Raw genomic sequence first — 12,320 nt, forward strand, 5'->3', positions numbered from 1 at the left:
GGTGTCTGAGTCAAAGTGGAGCTCTGTGTCCATTACTGATCCATCCGTCTGGTCCATCAAGAGTCACTCTCATCTCATTAGTCCATAAAACCTTTGAAAAATCTGTCATCAGATATTTCTTGGTCCAGCCTTGACGTTTCAAGTTGTGCGTTTTGTTCAGTGGTGGTTGGGTTTCAGCCTTCCTTGCCTTGGCCATGTTTCTAAGCACTGAACACCTTGTACTTCTGGACACTCTGGGTAGGTGGCAGTTCAGGAATATGGCAGCACTGGAGGACAATGGGTTCCTGGTAGCTTCACGTTTGATTCTTCTCAAATCTTTGGCAGTTAACTTGTGTCTTTTTTCTCAATACGTTTCTTGCGACCCTGTTGGCTATTTTCAACAAAACATTTGATGGTTCTGTGGTCACGCCTAGTGATGGGACGTTCTGTATCGAGGCTTCGGAGCGTGTGTCGAGTAATGGAGGGGGCGTTTCCGCGATGCGCGTATCGAGGCTTGCTTCATTTATGGGAGGAGCTGAAAATGATGACGTCCGAAGCCTCGCTGCCCGGCTGTACCACGTGACTGGTTCATGAAGTGGTTCGAACTTTGCCGCGAGATATGACAGCGATATAAACCCCTCAGACTTCATTCAAAAATGTGGGTGTTTGATGGAGAGTTGCGGTTAGTGAGAGTTTGGAGACCGTTTGGAGGTTTATGAGAGTGAGGAGAGAAAGTCAGGAGAGAATGGAGCCAGCTAAGAAGAGGAGGATGTCCTCCCCTGTGTGGGAACATTTTGATCTTATTCCTCCCAACAAGGTATTTCTACAGAAGATGTATTTTCATGATACTGATGGTGCAATACAATTTATGTTGAGCTGTCTTGACTTTTGTACAAGGTGAAGTGTTTTCTATGTGCCAGGGAGCTGGGATATAACAGCAACACCTCATCCATGCTTAGGCACTACAGAGCTTTGCATGAGAATAAGGGGGACACCGATCGTGGAGCAAGACCAGGTGAGCCATCAAATGCAATGATAATATAGGATGCAGTAATGTTACTAAATGATATAACAATATTATACAACTGTTATAAGTTACGTGTGTGATATTTATATTTGTGCTTTATCTTTATTGTCTTTCCTCAGGAGAACAATCTCAAATAGATGAAGACCTGGTCAGCATGGTGATTGAGGACTCCCAGCTATTTAGCATTGTGGAGGACAAAGGATTCAAAAGATTTGTTAAATCATTAAATCCCAGCTATGTTCTCCCCACTAAAAAGGTCATAAAAGCAGTGAAAATTTAGTTTTTACAGAATAAAATGTGAACAGGCAGGACTGAGGCTCAAAGCCTCAGTGTGTAGCTGTCCATACCTCAACGTTACAAAAGCACAACCACTGTCCACACCCCAACCACACCTCACCTCACAGTAAATGATCATTTCCATTTCAAGCATTTCCAAATAATCATTTCCCATACTGCCAGGATAAATATACACAGTATACTGCCATCACTACAATATACATGTTTTACACACTCCTTTTGTTGTTGACATTTACAGGCTGTGTGCATAATGCCACACTCTTCAAATTCATGCCAGCTATTATTTTTACGTCCAGTAGGTGTCCTGCTAGAGCAAATGAAGCTTCATGAAGCTTCGCGTTGGGGTGAACCAATTGGATGAAAAGCTTCAGTGCTTCATGGGGCTTCATCTGCCCATCACTAGTCACGCCCCAATATCTTCTCAATTTCAAGAGTGCTGCATCCTTCTGGGAGACTTTTTACAATTTTTGACTTTTCAGAGTCTATTAAATCTCTTTTTTGCCCGTTTTGCCTGGGGGAGAGAAGCTGCCTAATAATTATGCACACCTTTATATAGAGTGTTGATCTCCGTAGGCCACACATACAGATCACCTGATATACTTAAATCCAATAAGCACTCAAGTTTATACAGCTTGAAGTTGGAAAATGTGCATAAAAATTACACCCACTTGCCTAACAATTGTACACACAGTGTATACCCAGTGCTTGGCAGGGAGATATTTCTGTTACTTACAGTAATGCAGTAATCTAAGGCCTGGAAACTGGTCAGCAACCTTCAGTCACTAGGGAGATATGTGTATTACCCGATTGGTTGATGAGTGATTGCTGGAGGTTGCCGGCTATAACTACATGGGGGAAATTAGCCGCAAAGAGAGTGCTACACCAAAACCTTTGTGTATTTGCTTTGTTTGCTAACAGATTGCTTGCGTCAGTTACAGCTTGCATTAAGCTGCTAAGCTGCATTTGCTGTTTGCTCTCTGAGATGTAGTCCAACTTCTGCAAGAGCAAAGCAAACCGAAAAGGGAGGACTTTGTGCCTTACAGTGCAAACAACACATTTACAAAAGGCCGAAATTCTCCATTTCCAGTTTGCATTTTGCTCTTCAGCATTTTTAGTGTTTGCAGAAAAGTTGGTATCTTCCATGGAAATTATGAGCAACAGCAATAATCTGATAATGTCCAAAGCAAAGGAAGGAGGGTATTGGTGCAGCATTCTTTGCAACTAATGTGATGCTAGCAAGTTTCCGAAATGTTCAGAAACCACTTGCTAACCAGACTGGGCAGCCTTGGTAAGTGAACTATTAGTTAATTATGTAGTATGTTTTAATTAGTGACAGTATATCAATTAATATCATTTATAGGCTTATACACTGTTAATGGATGTAGCTTGCTAATGCAGCTTGCTAGCTTTAGCTGATATCTTAGGATTCTGCTCTAACTTCCACCTTCAAGATCAAAACCAAAACGCTTACGATGAGACTTCAAAATGTATCAAAGCCACTGGATGATGTCGTTTCTAGACAGTCTATGGCTAAGGCCATAGTGAGTGTTACTACTACTTTTATCGTTACTATCATCGGAAAACATGACAGAAGATAACAGATCACTGTGCAAGAAGAAAGGAAACAGATTGAAACACTGTATTGCAAATGAATGACAGTAAATATAAAAGAACAGGAGGATTGTAGGAAGAGAAGGGTTTAAAGTTCACCAGTATAAAAGGCTGAAGAGGAAGAAGTAAAGAGCAATGACTTCTGTTGCAGACGGTGTGTATCTGAGTGTTTAAGTCCAGGAACAACACACAGACAACATTTGTCAGACTGAGACTTCCTCTGCCAAAGCTCCTTCACTCTGATTTTTATTTTCTTCTGTAAATGAGATGTGTACTGAAGCCTCAATGATTGACTGATTGTTTGATTGTGACTCATTGTAGACAGGTACTTTAAATTTTGAGCCCACACATCACAACACAAAGCAAACATAATGGGTAGTATCAGTTGTATTTTCATTGCTCAGGTGACTCACCACTTATTTTGAAATGTTACCAACCACCTGAACAGAAGAAATTACAAATTTTAATGACCAAATTGTTCTGACATTTACTGAACACATTTACAATAAACCGTTAATGGAACCAAAGATTTTTCATAAACAACTAACAGGAAAGCATTATGATGTTTAACCTATTAATATTTTCATGAATTTTTCCAGTCTCCTCTTTTTTTTTATAAAAAACGTTACTGTTAGACATATAAGAGTTAGCCCCGCTTAGGGAAATATCTGACTCCCATTGTCAATGTCTGACATTTTATTGACCCAGCCACCGACACTGGCCTCCTCTTTCTGTCATCTTTTTTGGCTCCTGTGAAGAGGAGTCAGACATCTTACAGCTGCTAGAAAGCTTTTTACTTGCTGTTTGGGGGTGCATGGACTGCAATGTCTGATGCTGTTTTTTTTTCCTGTTGGGTATTTTGAACCAATAAAGGCTTTTCCTCTAAGCTTTTAGAACACTGATAATAATGAGTTACCATAGTCCAACCTCAAAAAAGAAATAATGTGAACTAGCTTTTCCCCATTGCTCTGGGATGGGATATTTCTAATGTCAGTAATATTGCACAGATGGAAGAAAAGAGTTCTTGAATTTGATGTGTGTGTGTTGAAGAAAATGTCCCGTTGACAAAAAAAATCCTTGCAGTTCCTTTAATATCAGCAATATACTTTAGTCTGTGTATGAAAATGTTGAGGTCATCAGGTGTGACCATCAGGACAAGCATGAAGTTGAGTCCACTGGCAGAGCCCATAAGATGGTCATTTGAAGCATTCACCAGTGCTTTTCCTGTTTTCCAAAAACCATTCCTCTGCATTCCTGTGGTCACATAGCTGATTTGTACAGGGTTTAAAACAGTTTTTTTGATTCACTCACATTGATGTAAGACCATCAGATCCATGAAACTGATACTTATTGCCCAAATTTATTCTTACCACTGTGTACTGGTCAGTGAATCAGAATGAGTCTAAATTTGGAATCAGCGCACTGTCCCACTGACATTTATCTACAGAAGACCTATTTGCCTTTAGGTAAATGTTGTAGCAAATAAACAAAGCAGGAAATTTTAGGAACTCGGGAAATTGAAGCAAAAGTTACTGAGACTGAAGCCTGAAAAAGCACAACTTTCCAAAGTGTTTCCCTGGAATGAGGCTAGGGGACAAAAGCAGTGGTTGTGCTGTGTTACGTCCCCACATAAAAGTCTAGGCGATGAGGGTGGGGGACAGTAACAGTTAGATCCAGGTGGAATGAAAAGAACGCCAGGCAGAGGTATTTAACATAAAATAGATCTTTATTGTAGGCAAACACCTCAATAATCATATAAATGGCAACAACAAAAGGAGACAGCACCGCTGCTTTAATAAGAAATCAGGGAGGTCAACCCAAAGTGGTAATGACCACTCAACAAAGAAAGCAACAATAAGGTTTCAACAGAAAGAGACAGCAACGCTGCTAACAAACAATATCCAGGCAGGCCACACAAACTAATGAAGGCCGCCGTCACTCATGGGCAATCACTGCTCAGTTAAACACTACTCACAAAGAGCCACACACCAGAAGGCTGGTGATACGAAGCAGGCTGTTCCACACCTAAGCCAGTAGCACGCTCTGACCAGCACAGAGGAAATCCACCAGAAACCTCTCCCTCCTCCTCCACACTGCTCTTCGCCAGCTTATATCACCCCTGAGGGTAATTGGTTGTAACGAGAGCAGATGAGCAGCAGGTGTGGCCTATAGGAGAGGGCAGGGGCAGAGAGAGACAAGGGGAGGGGCCAGAATGAAGGAGGAGGAGAGGGAGAAGACAACACCACGCCCACACACTCCCACAGCCTCCCAGGATGTAACATTCCCCCCCACCCTAAATCCACACTATACAAAACACAGAAGAAACTCATCACTATGCACTGCGTGAGAGTGCATCAGCCACCAGATTTGGGCGTAAGTAAACATGGAGAGCTCCAAGGGCTGCGACTCTGTTTCGCCAAACCATTCTCCGCTAGATAACTGACCTCCTTCCTCATCACCTCGCGCTTTCCCATAGGGCAGCGGTACGCGTGCTGTTTGATTGGGGTTGCGTCCCCAACATCGATATCATGTTCACAAACATTTGTACGCGAGGGCACATCACCAAAGAGAGAGGGGTAGGAGTGCAGTAGATTAAGCACATCTTCGCATTGTGAAGGGGACAGATGAGACAAGTGGGCCGTTACTTCGGCTACGTAAGCTGAATTCGCCAACCGTCCACACTGTTGTCCCTCAGAAAGTATATGCAGATCGTCGTCAGCACTGGCCTCTACACTCAGCACGGTGGCGGAGACAGAGCTGGAGGTTGCCGCACTGGCAACAGTCTCATGGGTTTCCCTATCATGGTAGGGTTTTAACATGTTGACGTGGCATAGGCGTGTTTTCCTCCTGCTCTCTGGGGTACTGAGAACATAATCTGTCTCAGACACTTTCCTCACTATGACGTACGGTCCTGCGAAACGGGCCGTAAGAGCAGAACCAGGCACCGGTAGCAACACTAAAACCTTGTCCCCAGCCTGAAAATGCCTTTTCACAGCCTTTCTGTCATGCCACGTCTTCATGCACGCCTGGGCAGTACACAGGGCCTCTTTCGCTAATGAGGTAGCACGTTGCCAACGATCCTTACATGTCTTCACAAAATCTGCCACGTTAGTTTTTGGAACCTCTTTCAACATCTTTAGCGGGCCCCGCACCTCGCGGCCAAACACAAGTGTAGCTGGGCTGAATCCTAAGGACTCTTGCTTAACATTGCGTATTGCAAACAGTACAAAGGGGACACCCTCATCCCAGCTTCTGCCCGTGTCATGGCAGTACTTTTTTAGCATGGCCTTAAGTGTTTGGTGCCAACGCTCAAGTGCACCCTGCGACTCTGGGTGATAAGCACTAGACACAGAATGAGAGACGCCCAGGGAAGCTAAAGTCTGTTTAAATGCTCGAGATAAGAAATTAGTTCCCTGGTCTGTTTGCACTGTTTTTGGAAGACCAAAGGTGGTGAAAAACTTGATTAGCGCCTTAGTAATGTTTGCAGTGGTGACCCTCCGCAGAGGAATTGCTTCAGGGAACCGCGTGGACAAACACATTATGGTCAACAAAAACTGATTGCCTGCTCGTGTTCTTGGTAACGGACCAACACAATCGACCAAAACATGCTCGAACGGCTCACCAACAGCAGGTATTGGACATAGTGGGGCGGGGGGCACAGTTTGGTTTGGTTTGCCCACCAGTTGACACGTATGACAAGTATTACAATACTTCGCAACATCTGCCTTCATCGCCGGCCAGAAGAAGTGCTGCAGAATACGGTCATATGTTTTAGTTATCCCCAAATGTCCTGACCATGAATGGTCATGGGCTAATTGTAGCACGTGCTGACGCAAACTAGCCGGGACCACTATCTGTTGGACTACACTCCAGTCCTCCCCTGGCTTTGAAGTCCACCTGCGCATTAGCAATCCATCACATACAACAAATGTCTGCTTCCTGTCTCCTGTCAGATGATCACTCTCATCTACGGCAGCAAAACATTTGGTTAACGATGGGTCTGCTTTCTGAGCGATAATAAGGGCCTCCCGTGTGAGGAGAGGGGGGGCTGCGGGTTCAGGAGCAGGCTCAGCCACTTCTTGAGCCAGTTCCTTGGCATCAGGACCCACCTCCCCCTCCTCAGAGGGCATCACATCCATCCCCAGCATAGAGCCGACCACTGACCCTGACAAGTCAACCACTTCTCCCTGCCGATGGGCCTGTGACCGGGTAAGAACACCTACGGGAAATACATCCGGGTGCTGCCGGTTTAAAACATCTGGCAAGGGGCTTGGGTCAGGGGTCTTTGTAACCTCTGGGGCAGGATAAACCTTCCCGCCTGCAATGTCATTGCCCATTATGAAGTCCACACCATCAATCGGGAAACAAGGACACACAGCTACAGGAAAAATGCCACTTACTAGGTCACTCTGCACCCAAATTTGATGGAGGGGGGCTGGCACATAAGTCATTCCAACGCCCCTAACAATAACATCAGTGCCGCTGGCGGTCTTTTCATCAAAGGCAAGTGCACTAGCCAGTATGAGGGACTGAACCACCTGTGTCGCATAGAATGGTCACAGTACGCCCATCTCCAGGCTTACCAGAGAGTGACACCGCTCCTTTGAAAATGAAAGGTTTAAAACATTCGTCAGGCGTTTCAGTGCTAAGTGGTCTACTACCAGAAGAAGCGTTTTTAATCAGCCCTATCCCTTTTGGTTTACGTGGTGTTGAAACTGGCTGTCTCCGCCTGTAGGCCTCGCAGTCCGCTATTAAATGGCCGGATTTAAAACAGTAGAAACATTTCCGGTCTGACCTGGGACGAGGCACAGGCACCTCTCTCCTTGTGTCTTGCTCACCACTAGCACCGCTAGCCTTTGCTAGTATGTCGCGTCGTTCATGCTTAACAACACTGGTTTTATGGACGAGTGCAAACTCGTCAGCCAGGGTCGCGGTCTGCTGCAACGTAGAGACCTTCTGCTCGTTCAGATATACTGCCATCCGCTCGGTGACGCAGTTTTTGAATTCCTCAATGAGAATCAATTCCCGTACCGAAGCTAGGTCTGCAGCTTTACAGGCCATACACCACCGATCAAAGAGGACACGCTTTTCTCTTGCGAAATCCAGGAAGGATTGACCCTGCACCTTTTTCAGCCCCCGAAATCGCTGCCTGTAAGCCTCAGGAACTAGTTCATAGGCTAACAGGATTGCACTTTTCAGTTTGTCATAGTCCAAGCTGCATTCAGTGGACAACGAGGAACAAACTTCCTGCGCCTTGCCCACCAGCTTGCACTGTAGCAGGATGGCCCACGCATCCCGCGGCCAACGCAAGGCTGTCGCTATCCGCTCAAACGATTCAAAATAAATCTCCACCTCAGTGTCACGAAATGCAGGGACCAGACGACTATTCCTTCCTACATCAAACTGAACGTCTGTATGTGACAGCGAAGCCACCACAGGAGGGGTGGAGGCCTGCTGGAGTTCTAGCTGTCGCAGCTTGACCTTCGTCTCTGCCTCCACCTTCATCAGCTCAACCTCCCTAGCCCTAGCAAGTTCCGCGTCCAAACGCCCAAGCTCTATCTCCCTTTTCAGCTGGAACTCTCTCTCACGCTGCTCCTTCTCCAGCTGGAGATGAGCCAGACGGATTTTGAGCCTAGCATCCTGCTTAGAACCCTCTGATGACTGGGTGGAGAGTGGATCAAAATGGGGCAGCGTCATTGGCCCCCCCTCGGGCAACCCCTGGTCCATAGGTGTAGACACTGATGGTTCTACAACCTGGCCTGGAACGTGAGGCGCCGCACTTGGTCCAGCCGGACCGGGTGTGCTCGGGGGTTCCTGCAGTACAACCACCCTCTTCTCCAACAACCCGGACACCAGAGCGGCTTTCAGCTCGGGTTTGCGTAGACCAGTGGAGACACTGATCCCGTAATATGTAGCCAGCTCATGCAGATCCCTCTTCCTACAAACATCCAGCAGGGCAAGCGACGGCTCTGCCGTAAACCCAGCAATATCAAAAGTGGCCATGAAAACTCAAAACGGCCTGCAAAACACAAGCAAATCACTAAAGGGCTACACACAACGCCTTCACTACAGAACTACACACAGGCGAAATAAAAATGTGTTGTGTCAAGTCAACCATCAATTAAAAATTCTACCCACACTCCCCCCAGTCCTGCCTACTCAGACTCTAGCCTGTCCTAGCTTCTGGAGCGTACCAGGCTCGAGGCCACTTTAAAGGCAAATCATCAAGCGCCACAGGCACCGACAAGCCTACCCCCAACAGAGAATTAATCCCCACCCGGGTTTGCTCCGAAAATAAAAAAGGCAAAACAAAAAATGAGTGTCCGAAGGAAGAGCAAATGCTCAGCTAGACACTCCCCTGTGCTAGCCGGGGAGAGCAGCAGCTAGCCAAACGACCTTCACACAACACACAAACACCTGTTCACACTTGTAATCAACCCAATTCCTTTCATTCCGATCCCGGACGAGCCCCCACTTTGTTACGTCCCCACATAAAAGTCTAGGCGATGAGGGTGGGGGACAGTAACAGTTAGATCCAGGTGGAATGAAAAGAACGCCAGGCAGAGGTATTTAACATAAAATAGATCTTTATTGTAGGCAAACACCTCAATAATCATATAAATGGCAACAACAAAAGGAGACAGCACCGCTGCTTTAATAAGAAATCAGGGAGGTCAACCCAAAGTGGTAATGACCACTCAACAAAGAAAGCAACAATAAGGTTTCAACAGAAAGAGACAGCAACCCTGCTAACAAACAATATCCAGGCAGGCCACACAAACTAATGAAGGCCGCCGTCACTCATGGGCAATCACTGCTCAGTTAAACACTACTCACAAAGAGCCACACACCAGAAGGCTGGTGATACGCAGCAGGCTGCTCCACACCTAAGCCAGTAGCACGCTCTGACCAGCACAGAGGAAATCCACCAGAAACCTCTCCCTCCTCCTCCACACTGCTCTTCTCCAGCTTATATCACCCCTGAGGGTAATTGGTTGTAACGAGAGCAGATGAGCAGCAGGTGTGGCCTATAGGAGAGGGCAGGGGCAGAGAGAGACAAGGGGAGGGGCCAGAATGAAGGAGGAGGAGAGGGAGAAGACAACACCACGCCCACACACTCCCACAGCCTCCCAGGATGTAACAGCTGCAATAACTGAGGCAGTGATTGTTGTGTCCCCTGTGACATGGGCTGTCGCTCTCAAACAGAAAAAAAGAAAAGGTTTGACATCCGACAAAAAGAAGAGAGCAGGTATCGAACAAAGACCACCTGGCCTGTCAGCCCCAGAAGATAAAGTCACTACAATTACTGGACAAACGTTCTTTACCTGGATGAACTAACAGTATAAGAGATAATATCCATCTGTGTTGTTTAGTCTTTTTTTTATTGGCAAAACCCAGAAGTGAAAGTTCCATAATATGTTGAATATGTATGTTACATTTCAAAATGATTACTTAGGGAAATCTAAATAGTGCATTCAACTCAAGTAAAGTAAGAAACTCAAACAATTTGTCACGATCCTGGGTCTCCTGACCCAGCGTTTTTAGTTCTTTGTGATTTTTGTATTTTTGTACTTGTGTGTGATTTATTCTATGGCTTCTAGTTTTGATCCCTTGCCCTTCATGTCTCTCTGTGTCCCCTCTGTTCTGTGTAATTGTGTGTCTTTGCATGTTTGAGTTTCTTGTTGTCTGTCACTCTGCATTGTGCATTATGTTCTCATGGTTGGTCTTTTGTTACTCCCTCTAGTCTAGTCTCTTGTGTTCCAAGCTGAGTATTTCCCTGTGTATTTTGGTTCTTAGTCCTCTGCCTTATGGTTTGTCTCTGTGTTTCTTAGTTGCTGTCTCCACTGTGTCAAGTTCACGTCTCTGTGTGATACTTCCTGTTTTACTTTGAAGGTCCGTGTCTTATGTGAATGCATCCTGCTTTGCTTGTCTCGTCAGTCCTGATTTCTCCCAGCTGTGCCCTCCTTCTGTGTCTCATTCCCCTCATTACTTCCCAGTGTATTTAAGCCCTGTGTTTCTCTTTGTCAGTGTCATAGTCTCCCTCATGCTGTGTGTTTCTACCTGTAGCTCCCTGTGTGTTTTGTTAGCCTTCCCAGTTTAGATTTTGTAGAGTTTTTGTGTTCAGCAATAAAAGCTGCCCTTTTGAGTTAAATCCTGTCTCCAGTGAGTTTGCGTTTGGGTCCTTCTCCTGCCTGCCACACAGCCGAAACATGACACAATTTAAGTTTGACAATCACAGCTAATTGGTTCATTGGTTTCCGCTAATGAATACAACACAAAAAAAGCTCAGATTTTCATACGTCTAATGCAGACATATGCACCTCTGGTGAGATCACCCAGTAGTTTGTGGTACTGTTTTAGACAGTGATAAAGTTCACTGTTGCCATCTTGGTGTTCTATTCAATTCAATTCAATTTTATTTATATAGCGCCAAATCACAACATAAGTCGCCTCAAGGCGCTTCATAGATACAGAGAAAAACCCAACAATCATATGACCCTATATGAGCAAGCACTTTGGCAACAGTGGGAAGGAAAAACTCCCTTTTAACAGGAAGAAATCTCCGGCAGAACCAGGCTCAGGGAGGGGCGGCCATCTGCTGCGACCGGTTGGGGTGAGAGAAGGAAGACAGGATAAAAGACATGCTGAGGAAGAGAGACAGAGGTTAATAACAGATATGATTCAATGCAGAGAGGTCTGTTAATACATAGTGAGTGAGAAAGGTGACTGGAAAGGAAAAACTCAATGCATCATGGGAATCCCCCGGCAGCCTACATCTATTTCAGCATAACTAAGGGAGGATTCAGGGTCACCTGGTCCAGCCCTAACTATATGCTTTAGCAAAAAGGAAAGTTTTAAGCCTAATCTTATAAATAGAGATAGTGTCTGTCTCCCGAATCCAAACTGGAAGCTGGTTCCACAGAAGAGGGGCCTGAAAACTGAAGGCTCTCCCTCCCATTCTACTTTTAAATACTCTGGGAACAACAAGTAGGCCTGCAGAGCGAGAGCGAAGTGCTCTAATAGGGTGATATGGTACTACAAGGTCATTAAGATAAGATGGGGCCTGATTATTTAAGACCTTGTAATGTGAGGAGCAGGATTTTGAATTCAATTCTGGATTTAACAGGAAGCCAATGAAGGGAAGCCAAAACAGGAGAAATATGCTGTTAGATTTTGTATTGTTGATTGTCATTTATGCTTAGAAACATTTACTTATATATGCTTAGAAGTATATAATCATTGGTAGATTGAAAGGATGTCTCATCCTAAAAGAGGTCTGTATTAACTCTGTGTACATTCCTCTACACGAGTGTCCTGCTATAAATCACATACCCCCTAGGAGAGGGTTTATCTTTTCTTATTGATTTATGGTATAGCAAACACACGTATGTCTGTTTTAGTCTAA

The 12,320-nt window shown here is 45.2% G+C and overlaps 1 long non-coding RNA gene across 1 annotated transcript; it reads left to right on the forward strand.

Moving 5' to 3' along the window:
- The first annotated feature begins 430 nt into the window (after positions 1 to 430).
- Positions 431 to 1,314, forward strand: LOC146689315 (uncharacterized). The gene is made up of 3 exons (XR_014916032.1): positions 431 to 796; positions 877 to 994; positions 1,126 to 1,314. It is a non-coding gene; the product is annotated as an uncharacterized LOC146689315 (long non-coding RNA).
- The last annotated feature ends 11,006 nt before the right edge of the window (positions 1,315 to 12,320 follow it).

Source organism: Copadichromis virginalis, linkage group LG17, assembly GCF_057382275.1.
Source record: "Copadichromis virginalis isolate Kocher_CV1m ecotype Utaka linkage group LG17, C_Virginalis_male_GT1.1, whole genome shotgun sequence".
NCBI lineage: Eukaryota > Metazoa > Chordata > Actinopteri > Cichliformes > Cichlidae > Copadichromis > Copadichromis virginalis.